The sequence below is a fragment of the Cibotium barometz genome, chromosome 7 (assembly GCF_041138505.1).
Source record: "Cibotium barometz isolate CiBa-2024 chromosome 7, ASM4113850v1, whole genome shotgun sequence".
Taxonomy (NCBI): Eukaryota; Viridiplantae; Streptophyta; class Polypodiopsida; order Cyatheales; family Cibotiaceae; genus Cibotium; species Cibotium barometz.
This window is the reverse complement of record NC_141052.1, coordinates 41,110,010-41,122,363: the sequence shown is the minus strand read 5'-3', so window position 1 is coordinate 41,122,363 and position 12,354 is coordinate 41,110,010.

Genomic DNA, 12,354 nt, shown 5'->3' with positions numbered 1-12,354 from the left:
ACTATGTTCCAAGATGCATCACTCTTTGTGAAGGGTTGCGATGAATGCCAACGAGACAAGAAACCCCAGAGGAAAGATCAGATGCCCCTACATCCAATCAAAGTAAACCAACCATTTGAAAAGTGGGGTTTAGACTTTGTAGGTCCGATTAGCCCAGCAGCCCGAAACACACAATCTCGCTATATTATTGTGGCCACTGACTATATGACCAAATGGGCTGAAGCGAAAGCGACACGTAAGGCAGATGCAAGGACAACAGCCAAGTTCCTCTTTGAAAATATAATCACACGATTCGGTTGTCCTTTTGAACTTGTGAGCGACAATGGTACGCATTTTATAAATGAAGTGATTAAGGAGCTCACAACAAATTTCATGATATCCCATCATAAATCTACTCCTTATTATCCGCAAGCGAATGGCCAAGCCGAGAGTACAAACAAGACATTAATCTCTGTTTTGACAAAGACAGTTGAAGCTCATCGCACGGATTGGGATCTAAAGCTTACGAAAGCTTTATGGGCCTATCGTACTGCGTACAAAGTGGCTATTAATTGCACACCATTCAAAATGGTATATGGCCAAGAAGCAGTCATGCCGTGGGAATTTGTCATTCCAAGTCTTCGTGTTGCTACTCAAGAGGGTTGGGATGGTAATCCCGTAGCAGAGCGTCTGTATATCCTTGAGCGGCTAAATGAAGAAAGACAATTGGCTATGTACAATGCCCTTGTGGAGAAGGATAGAAGGAAAAAATGGTTTGATCGCCACCTAAAGGACAAGGACATCAAGGTTGGGGATAAAGTCCTGATGTATGGAGTGCGAAACGAAAAGAAAAAGCTCAAATATGCTGGTAAGGGACCGTATAGAGTATGTGAAATTACCCCGCAAGGTACCATCAGAGTGGAGACTCTCGACGGAGTTGAAACCATTGGATTCCTTAATGGGAGTAAATTCAAAAGATACTATGACCCCCTGAGCCAAGAGGAGTTACATGCAATCCATCAAAAGAAGGCAGCTAAAGAACAAGCTGAGCTTAAAAAGATACAAGCGAGAGTCGAAGCCAAAGAACGTCAACAGCGTGCTAGGAGACAACGAGAAGCCAACTTGGAAATTACGCAAGTATTTTTCGAGGAAGCAGAAGAGGATGCACTGGAATCTGACCCACCTCTAAGATACCCAATTGAGTTACAGAGTCCTTACGGGGAGGTGCTGTATAATGCATTATTGGATACAGGAGCTCAACACAATTTGCTATCATATGGCGTGTGGTGTCAACTTGGAAAACCACCTTTATCCAAGAGTGCTATCCAAGTTCAAGGTATCAACAAGAAGAAAACCCCTGTCTCAGGAATTCTGCACACTCCGGTTGCCTATGACAAGGGGACCGTAATTCAAAGCTTTTTGGTTATGCCTGCTGGTACCATGGAAGGCACTGTAAACTTAGGGCGCAAATGGATGTTGGCCACCAAGTGCAATATCGATTGGGCAACCAGACGAGTCACAACGCAAGAACCAATACTCAGTATGACCGCTCAAAATCCTGCTCCTAAGCCATCGACTCTGGACAAAATGCTGGATAACGAAAAATCACCAAGTCCAGTGGCAAAACCATCTTTAATTGTTTGCCACCCCTCTAACGCTTCAACGCTAAGAGTGGAAACATACAGGGTGGTCTCTAAAGCTCCGCTTACTATGCCAAAAAATACATACAAATGGGTCCCAAAAGCTTCGTTAACAGCTACTTCCCCTACTCAATCTCGTTCAGCCACCAAGAAGCCTCGTAAAAGGAAAGCAACTACCCACTCGAGAAAGGGCAATGTAACATCGCGATGGATCCCTAAAAAATTATTAGTAGCCCAAGGGTACTACGAGGGGAATGACCAGATTTGGGTCCCTAAACATAAGCTGAATCCCTCTACATCACCTGTAAAACCTTGCAAACCAATTGTTGCCACCCCAATGACAATTCAAGACCGTGGTAAGGGAAAGGTAACAGAGTGCTCCGCACCACTACGAGGGGAATGACCAGATTTGGGTCCCTAAACATAAGCTGAATCCCTCTACATCACCTGTAAAACCTTGCAAACCAATTGTTGCCACCCCAATGACAATTCAAGACCGTGGTAAGGGAAAGGTAACAGAGTGCTCCGCACCACTTCTTCCAGAGTTAGTTTGGATTCCCAAACGATATCGATCATTACCACCTAGCTCAGGAAGGGGGGAGTCACATGAAGCTTCTAGCTCTTCATGCCAAACACACATTGATATAGAAGTTTCTACATGCTCTACACCTACTCTTGTCAACACCCAACAAAAAACCGATGAGTCTACGTCTCCCCTTGTAATAGTATCGTCGGAAACCATTTCCTCCATTCGTCAATGGGAGCGTACACTACCATCTTTGCAATTGGATGTGGCCACAAGGGTCATAAAAAGCTATCTGCCCACATCACAACCTATGACCCGCTGGACAAATTGGTTCCAAGAGGCTGCAACATCATTGCAAATAATATGATCTACCCAAGGAAAGGGGGAGCTGTACTCACGCTCGACATTATAATGCTTCCTCCTTAACCTTCTCCCCTGACCATGTAATTGCCAAATTCAAGGGGATGTATATATATAGCTTCATACATTTAAAAAAAAAACAAAAAACAAAACAAAGAAAATAAAATAAAAAAATAGTAAAAAGAGCAAGAGCACAAAAAGAGGATAAATATCCGTATACAATCAAGAACTAGATTGACCTGTCACAAACCTACTGATGCTATATCTGTGTTTACAGATATGGCAGATGCATGATCATCATACACTTCATCCACTCCTACCTTTGGTGAGAGGTATCATCTGTACCTTTCTCAGATATTCCACATGTGCTATCCTGTAATTGAAACTGAATGGGATCATATAGATGTACTAGCCAGAGAGGAAAATGTTGAGGAATTAGAATGGCTAATTCGCCTATTGACCATGACTGACCCCTACTCCGTAGAGGACATATCCCCGATAGCCCAATGCTTTCCTTTTCCACAAGATGACTATCCTCGCATGGTTACATTCTTGATGAGTTTATGTGGATGGGAAAATGAAACGGAAATATCTGACAACAATGATGAATGGACGGATGAAACTCATGGCACTACTGAGGTTGACTTTATTTGTTTGGATGATGCGGATAGAGGCTTAGCCTTAGGGCTAGAGCCAGGAAGGTTATGGGGCCATTTCATATTATTGTTTGAGAGGCCAGGGTCAACGTGATGTGGTCAATGCAGAGTGGGTGTAATGGGAGCGATCGATGATGATGCTGAGAAAGACTACGCCCCCTCTCCCTCTCTCTAAAATAGCTTGAGCCCTCGCTTACTTCACAGCTACTCTTAGATGAAGAATGTTGCATATTAAAAATTTGGGCACTCACTTTAAATATAGATGCATTAAAGAGAATGCATACAATCTCTCTCTCTCTCTCTCTCTCTCTCTCTCTCTCACACACACACACACACACACACACACACATGCACACACTTTCTTCCTCTCAAGCTCTCTTCACACACAGACACACTCTCTTCCTCTCTCACGTACTCTCTCTCAAACACCATATACTCTATATACTCTCTAACACACTCTTGCTCTTTCTATATTAGACCCACTACTAGAGGACTCTCTTGGACCACTAAGGACGTGTGATTACTACTCTCTATTCAGTGTAGTCACATTGTTGTTTACATCAACCTTTACAAGATCCTTCACTTTTGTATACCAACTACTCATCTCAAACACAACATCCCTACTCACTCGTATCTCACACATAGTGGGCTTATAGCATCTTTACTATTTCAGTTCAAGAAAATATTCGATAAAGATACATTTTTCTACCTTAGGATCCTATTTTCTTCTCACCTTGTCTAATTTATGCTATGCTATTAAGCCCACCCTAACATGTCATGGGAAGCCTATCTGTCGAGCTCAAGTAATGCTCAAGAGCTCCATCATAGCCACTCGTCACTCGCACTCGTCGTCATGTGCCGAGGCGATTGCTCTAATCCAATAGGTGGTGTAACCTCTCTCGCGAGAAGATCGTGTGGGATCTCCGTAGAAGACGATCGCGATGGTAGCCTAATCACTCAAGAAAGAGGGAGAGAAGACGCAAGATAGAAGCAAGAGAGAGCAAGTGATTAGCACCACTAATCACTCCCAAACCCTAACCTTAAGCATACTACACATGCTAGATTAGAGTTGAAAGAGAGAACACTCCACTTCTATTACACAAATGAGAGAGAGTGAGTTACAAATAAGAGAAATTGGCTTTTATAGTTCCAAGCCTTTTTCCACTAGGATGTCAGAGAGTAAGTGACCCGAGGCGCCCAAAACATAGTTACAAGGATTTTCTCTATGGTTCGGCCAACTGACCAACATCCTCTTGTCTGTCCTTCGAAGCTCAATACTTGGGATTGTCTTTAGGGAAATTCCCTCATCAAACGATGGGATTTACAATATAATGCGGGCACCCATTACATAGGTGTGCGAACATAGTTGTTGTAGGAATGTGTTAACCAATATGTGGTTAACATACTCCCCTTCCTAAACTCGATCGTGTCCTCGTGATTGGTAAGAGGTTGTCGAGGCACACTAGGAAGTGTTGCACTTGGTTGGTTCTCCTGTCTCTCCGAAAATGAGAGGGGGTAGGGGAGTTAGTAAGATGGACAAAAGTTAGTGGAGTACTGGTGATTATCCCGTTAGTCTTATGGGCTCTTACGAATTTGCTTTCTTGTTTGTGCCCAATAGTACTCTTTTTTTTGGGTGTTTTTTCTTAGTTGTCTCCTTTTTTGACGGGACATCCTCATTAGAGGAGTCAGATTACGTGAATGAGTACACTAGCACATAATACTTAATGACCAATATCCAAGTGGTAGGTGATATTAAAAAGGAGGGATTAGTAAAACAATGGTGTTAGTAAGCAAGTGGCGAGGGGGAAATTCCGAAGGGACAAGGAGGCAACACGCATGGAAACTGTTTGCACTCCGAGATGTTGTATGTCGATGTGATGTACATGAAGCTCTAGCATCTTTGTTAAGACACCATGATGGGTATCTTGGCTCCCATGGATTTTGAGGTATCGGGTTGCGGTGTTCTCTCTTTTTCTTTTTGTGGTTTGTATTCTTCTGTCATTGTAGCTCATGGAACTAGGATCATGTGTAGATAGGAGTGGTAGTCGATGGCAAGGATCCAAAGAATTGAGCATAAGAAGAAGTTATGGGTAGGATGGATTAGGCATGAAGCACAATTATTTGGGTGAAGCGAGGGTGATTTAAGAAGATCCAGCCACTCTTTTCCAATGATAATCCGGACTTGGAGTGCGCCTACATCTATGACATGAAATTTGTATTCCAATTGCTTATTTCCTATAGAGATTTTAGGATTGAAATACCCAACACTCATTAGACACATTTCATGTGATATTTGAATGTAAATGTTTTCTTTTATTAGTGTGGCTTGTCCAAGATTTTTCCATGCCTCCAAGAATATGGGATTGGTGTTGGCCACATGGGGTAGATGTGGGCTTGCCACCATTGGAGACCATTCTCAGTTGGGAGTCCAATCCATATTTTTGGTGGGTTTAGTTCTAGTGGAAGTGCAGAGGTAGTGGAAGACTTACCAGTTATTGTGGGGGGTGTGAGAGTACCCTTTGTGGAAGTAGTTAGTGCAGGCACATGATCGGATTGGATGCATTCCCCATCCCAGAGGATCATCTCATTACCTTACCCTAGGGAAGCTTGAGGGTAGTTGTGTTGTCAGATGAGTGGATTGTACTTGCAGCCTTCTAGACCAAGCTTCCTCTGAGGATGATTGCTTCTTTTATCTTACCTGTGGGAACCACGTAAAACTTACAAGCCAATGGGTTAGAGAGAGTATGTACAATTTGTGTAAAAGACCCAAGTCTTTGTATACAATGTCCACTAGGCAGTTGAATTTTGGCATGCGCACTATGAAGAGAGGGTTTGCCTAGGGAGACCCATGATTCCCATGGCAAAAGATTGTGGCTTGCTGTGAGAGATAGCAAGGCACGTTTTCTTTTCATTATTTTGCCAAAGAGGAAACCTAGCCATACCCAAAGGGTGGTTGTTTCATGTTGGGGAGTTACACTCACACTCAGGGTGTTAAGCAAGGCAAGGGCCTTATAGGGTTCATGAAGGGACTGGCCATTGGGGAGCATGAATTACGTGCCGAATTTGCGATCAAGGAGGGTATCAAGTGTAGCAAGGATTTTCAGCCAGTCATGGTCGACTTTGTCACCTATTGATAGAAGTGACTGTGTATGGCATCTGCACATCATCAAGGGCTTGATGACAAGCATCACAAACAAATAGATCATCACTCCTAGTGGTGGTCACAGAGTCTTTGGCAAAGGGACCCCTGGCCATGGGATGTGAGTGCCAGGTATATAAATTGACTTTGAGTGTTTGAGACCCTTGCGGAGGTAGACATGATGTGTGTCCTAGTCATGGATCAATTGTGTTTGTCGCATGAAGGGTCTACCCAGGATGGCATCATAGGCGGTGTTACGAAAGTCCATGACCACAAATGTGAGGTTGAAGGTCATGTTACAGAATTTTACCTTGAGGTCATGCACTAGGCCTAGGGGTTGTGTAGATTTCCTGTCCGTAATCTTTATCACCAATGTGGTGGGATCAAGGCGTGGTTGGCCCTAGTTTTCCTAGCATGTTTGTTTGAGGATGCTTACACCAGCACCTCTATCCCCAGGATGCCTTTGAACACATGTCCGTTTTATAGGAGATGGGTAGGGCCGCGTTTGTGTCATCACTTTCAAAGTAGTGGTCTAGCGCATTTACTCAAATTGTTGGTGTACCTTTGGGTTGTGGTGATGGAGTAGTTCAGGATGATGGGGCTTAGATTCATTCGAGGAATTTGAGTTAGCTCCCTCCTCCATAGAAGCATGTAATTTTTATTCTATCCAATCCCTAAGGTCATTCCATAAATTTGGATTACCTTTTAACAAGGTTCCAATGGGCATTTAGATTTGGGAGGAAAGGAAGGCTGAGAGACTGGCAAGGTCGCATTGATGAGGAGCCTCCGCCCGCAGGTGCAGGGCCTTGATCATAAGGTGGACCAACAATAGTATATGGAAGTTCAATTTGGTCCTTATTTGACGGGGGTGGAGGTCAAGATTTGGTGGTCACAGGAGGGTAAAAGACAGCAAAAATTGTGTGGGCACCTCGTGAGTCTTTGTCAGACTCTGTGTCATTGTTTGCATCGAGTGGTTCGATGTGAGCGTGGGATTTGGGCTTGGCTACCTATGGAATAGGCATTGGAGGATTAGGAGGTGCATGTGGGGCAAGATCCTCATTTGTCAACGTCATGTTGGTGAATGGATCTTCCTTGGCCTTGAGTGTAAGCGAGGGATCCTGCCTTACCTAGTGCGGAAGTTTAGGTTCTTGACCCGGACATTGAGTAGGTATGGGGGCAGTGTGCACTTAGGTATTGAGTAAAATGTCACAAAAATGGGTGGTGGTTCAAGTTGAGCCTGGTAGTGCTCTACCAATGCTTGCCTCTTGAAGACATTGCTTTTCAAGGATGGCATTGGGATATGCGGCCAGCCGTTTTTGTCGTTTGGTGAGTTTTTGGGGGGCTACATTGGGGAGTGGCATTTTGACACGATCACTGCTCTTGGAGGAGGATGGTGTGGTCTTTGTTGAGCCAGTGCGGATGCTAACCCAATTGTCACCTTGGCCAATGTGCTTAGAGCATTGTTTCTTTTAGGAGGTGACATTCTTTAGCTTGGCCTTCAACCATGTGACAACATTCAATGGGACTAGGGTAAAAAATAAGGAGAATATCCTATGGTCAAAGTAGAGATGGGTTGGCAAATATTTCTTTGATAGAAGGTAGAGTTTATAGAAAACCTTGGCAAATGTTTGAAAATTTTCAAGATATACGCTCACTTTTAGTGTAAATTTGGTGATTTCTCCTCTAAAACTTACCCAAAAATGCTAACTTGGGCTAATATATTAAAAAAGTCACCATTTTTTTTTGGGTCTAAAATAGCCCAAGACTTTTGAAATTAGCCTTTGGGCTAAATTTTGCCCCTAATTTTTTCCTTGAATAGGATAGTGGATATCTTCCCACGTTGAGGGAGGGCATGCCTTTGACTGTGGAGTGAGAAACTGATTGCAAAGGGAAATCCTTGAAGTAATGGTCGATTCCACAACCATGACATTGTGGTGTCACTGGTAGGCATTTCTTAGTTGATTGTAGTCATCAACCAAAAGAAAGACATGATGGATTTGACACGGGGCAGCTTTGTTTTGACATGAATAGAGGCCCAACTAAAAGAGGCATGATGCTTTACTATCATCACCTAAGGTGTCTTCCAAGATACATGCATGTCACATTCAAAGACACGGTTAATACTGGGTTCTAGACATCCCACTCAACATTCCAAAGAGCTCTTAAAAAGCTTCCCATCTCGTAACTTCTATAGACACGAGTTTGGCGACTAGGTCTTTCAACCTAGGTAAAGGTTCTGAGGATAGAAGCTACATTAAGTAGGGGGGATGTTAATCCCATTTTGGATTAACAAAGATGCTCCTCCAATTGAGGACATTAATAAGTGTCATGTAAAGGCATTATAAAAGTTATACATTTTGAGATACTGGCCACCCAAAGCCTTAGTTAGTAAGTTTTGGGGGCCCAAGTGTGAATAAGGGCCAGTGTATAAAAGGAAATTCTCATAATGAAAGGACACAATCCCCCTTTTGTGCTATAAGATCTCTTGCTTTGTTTTGTGTGTGTGTGTGTGAGAGAGTGAGAGTGTACTCTACTGCATGTTCCTCTTCTATGCATGTGTATGTGGAAGAGTGAGAGGTAGATTGCCTTGCATTGTGGTGTGAGCGACTGCGGTGACAACGTGGAGGTGGAGATTGGAGGAGTGGAGCTTCCAAAAGAGAACTTGGGGAGCCTCAAGGGATGTGAGCTTGAAGCATTGGTAAGTTCCTAACGATGGTTGTTGTTTATTGATTCTTCCAATTAATTGTGAATGGGTAGAGTTCTCTCTTGGGAGGTGCGGTAGTCCATAATAGATAGGCCTTCATACATGCAAGCTGCTCTCTAAGATCTTTAATCCTCGTCGTGAGAAACTTATCGAATAAGTCTTCCTAATAATTCATATACTCGGACTCAAACTGCTTGTGCAAGTAGGTCATTATGCACCTAATGAAGCACAATAATTGCATCCCAAGCTTGCTTGAAAGTTTTACATGAGTGAATATGAGGGACAATGCTCCTTTTCATGAAAAGTGCCATCGATGTTTGTGCATCCCCACCATCCCACCATCCCCACCATCCCCACCATCCCACCACCTACTAGTTGCGTCCCATTGTGAGAGGCACAAAGGGTAGATGCCACAATTACATTTGAACTAGTATCACCATCCGAAGCACCTGCACTATCCTAAGCTGATGAGGACGTGTCTCAATGCCAATAACAACCTTCCAAAGCCCTTTAGCAATCAATACATGATGCATCATATAGGACCATAATAGGTACTTGGTCTCGTCAAGCTGATGAGGTCGTTTCTCAATGCCAATAACAACATTCCAAAGCCCTTTGGCAATCAATACATGATGCATCATATAGGACCATAATAGCTACTTGGTCTCGTCAAGCTTACCCTCAGCAACAAAAGCATCATCACTACCTCCCATTTTAGCCTGCAAACTAATGAATCTTTGACACAAAACGAAAATCTCTCAATAACCTATGTGTTCTACTAATGTTCCCACTTTGAAAAAAACTATATTAATGAAGTAAACATCACACTAGAGGGTATATCTTCTCCACTTAAGAGACTAGCTCAATCTGAGAATTAAAAGGGCAGCTTGAGGAGGTGATGATGATGAGAAAATGATAGAGGCAAGGGCCAAGAGAATCCTCTCTAATACCAACTATTCGAGTGGAGAGACAAAGCTAGAAACACACACAAATGAAACAAGTAAGAAGAGATACAAAAAAGAAGCACACACTTAAAGTAGATTAATGAGGATGAAGGAAGTATAAGTGAAGTGACATAATAAGGGCATGTACACACTCACTCATAAGAGTGTATACATAGGCTTTTGAGTGAAGTACAAGTGAAGTGAAATGATAAGGTCACTTACACACTTACTCATAAGAGTGTGTATATATGCTCGGGGAAAAAACATCTCGAGGAGGGAAAAAGCATCACAGTCCATTAGTAGCCTATGTCCACACATCACTACCATATAAATGGCTATAAACCCATCACATGGATTCGCTTAAAAGGGACACACATAAATGGGTTTTCTATTCCCTTAAAAGGGCCACACACAAAAATTATTTTTTCTACCATTCTTTTTCACCAACCCACACTCATCACGGATAAAACCAACCCTTTAAACACTAACCTCCTCCATGACTAAATCTTGAAAATGTCAAAGAAAGTAGAAATAAGAGTCAAAGAAGCAAGCAGTTGGAGTTTTCACATGGAGGTGACCACACATGGGTGTATCTTTAGCCCCCAACACCTACATTATTGGTTTGTTTATATGCTACCTTCTTGTATTAGCTTCCCCTTTATTCCTTGTCTTTTGTGAGAGAGAACCATCACGAAGAATCATCTTTTTTTGCCTCCATTTAGGCATAGAGAGCTCTCCCTTTACTCGATTGGCAAAGGAGCATTCTGGTGTGACAAAACGGAGTGATAATCCGATGGACAAGCTAGATCACCCATATAGGGAAGTTGAAGTTTATGGCTTTAAGGCAAGACCCAATCAAACATAGCTTCAGAAAAGCTAAGGTAATGCCTTAACTTCTAGTTTCATCTATTAGAAGGGAAAACCCCTAGTTCATTGGTGATTCGCATGAAATTAGAGCCTAAGAGGCTTTTATTTCTTTAAGGTAAGGAATAGCCCAAGAGGCTTTCATTGCTTTAAGCTAAGGAATAGCTTAGTAGGGTGGAATAATTCACTCTGAAAACATGAGCATTGAGCTCTATTAGGGTGGATTAGAATGGGATAATCAATTATGTTCATGCATTTTCATAATGTTTTTTTATGCATTATTCAATTGGTAGATTAGAAATATTTAAATCCATAAAAAATAAATCAAAAAATATTTAAGTACTTGTATAACAACCATTAACTAAGATTAGGACCACTAACTAGTATTAGGATCATTAATCTCAAAAACCACCAATAACCAGGCCAAACCAGCTCTTGGTTGGAGACATGAGTCCATGGAGCTATAGGGCAGGTATCAAGTCTTAAAGGACAAAAATTTTTGGTCAAATTTACGTTTCGGGTGCGTTTCGAGCCCCGTTTCGTCACTGTAGGGTTTGAAAGTTATGGTAGAGAACTATTTTTGCTCGAAATCTAGTTATTGTAGTGCAACAGTGTATTTTGGAAGTGCAGACAAGATTTGCATATGTATTGTTAATACTGGGTGTATGTACATGTACTCTGGTCATATTTGGTGACACACAGGTTGTGCTGAAGTATTGCTGCCTGTGCAACAGCTACATGAGATATTGCTGTATTACAGGTTGCATACAGAAGTTGTCTGTTTGCAGGTTATTTGATTGCTGCAGGAAAACATGTCTAACAGAATTAATCATATTGTTAGTAGTGAGAAGCTGGATAAGAATAATTTCCATGCCTGGAAGTTTAGAATCACCAATTTCTTAATGGGTAAAGGATTTTGGGATTATGTAGAAGGAGAGACAATCTCAGAAGAATGCCATTCTTGTAGATATAAAGGCATTCAAGGATTGGAATCGTGGTGCAAGAAAAGTCATGTACTGGCTTTCAATTAGTGTCATAGACACTATGATAAGACACATACAGGATGCAAACACTCTAGTAATTGCATGACAGAATCTAGTTCAGATGTTTTAGACTAACACAAAGGCAAGGAAGTTGCAGTTAAAAAAAGAGTTGCATACTGTGGAAAAGAAAAGCATGTCCATCACTGAATATGCCTTAAAGATCAAGGGAATTGTTGAATCCCTTGGGTTTATCAATGTATCAGTGGAGGATGATGATTTGGTGAGTGTCTATTTGAATGGGCTTGGCAAAGAGTACAAGCCATTGAAGACCTCCATAATATTGTAGTTAGGGAAATATTTCCAACTTTCGGGACTTGATATCTATGTTGATCATAGAAGAAAAGGCTTTAGGTGAGGATTCTTCTTCACAAAGCAAGAAAACATTAGAACATGCCTTCTACTCTAATTCAGGTAGAGGTAGAGGTAGAGGCCGTGGTCGAGGCCAAGGTGGTGGCCGACAAGGAAATCAAAATTCTGGACAACAGCAGTCCAATGATTC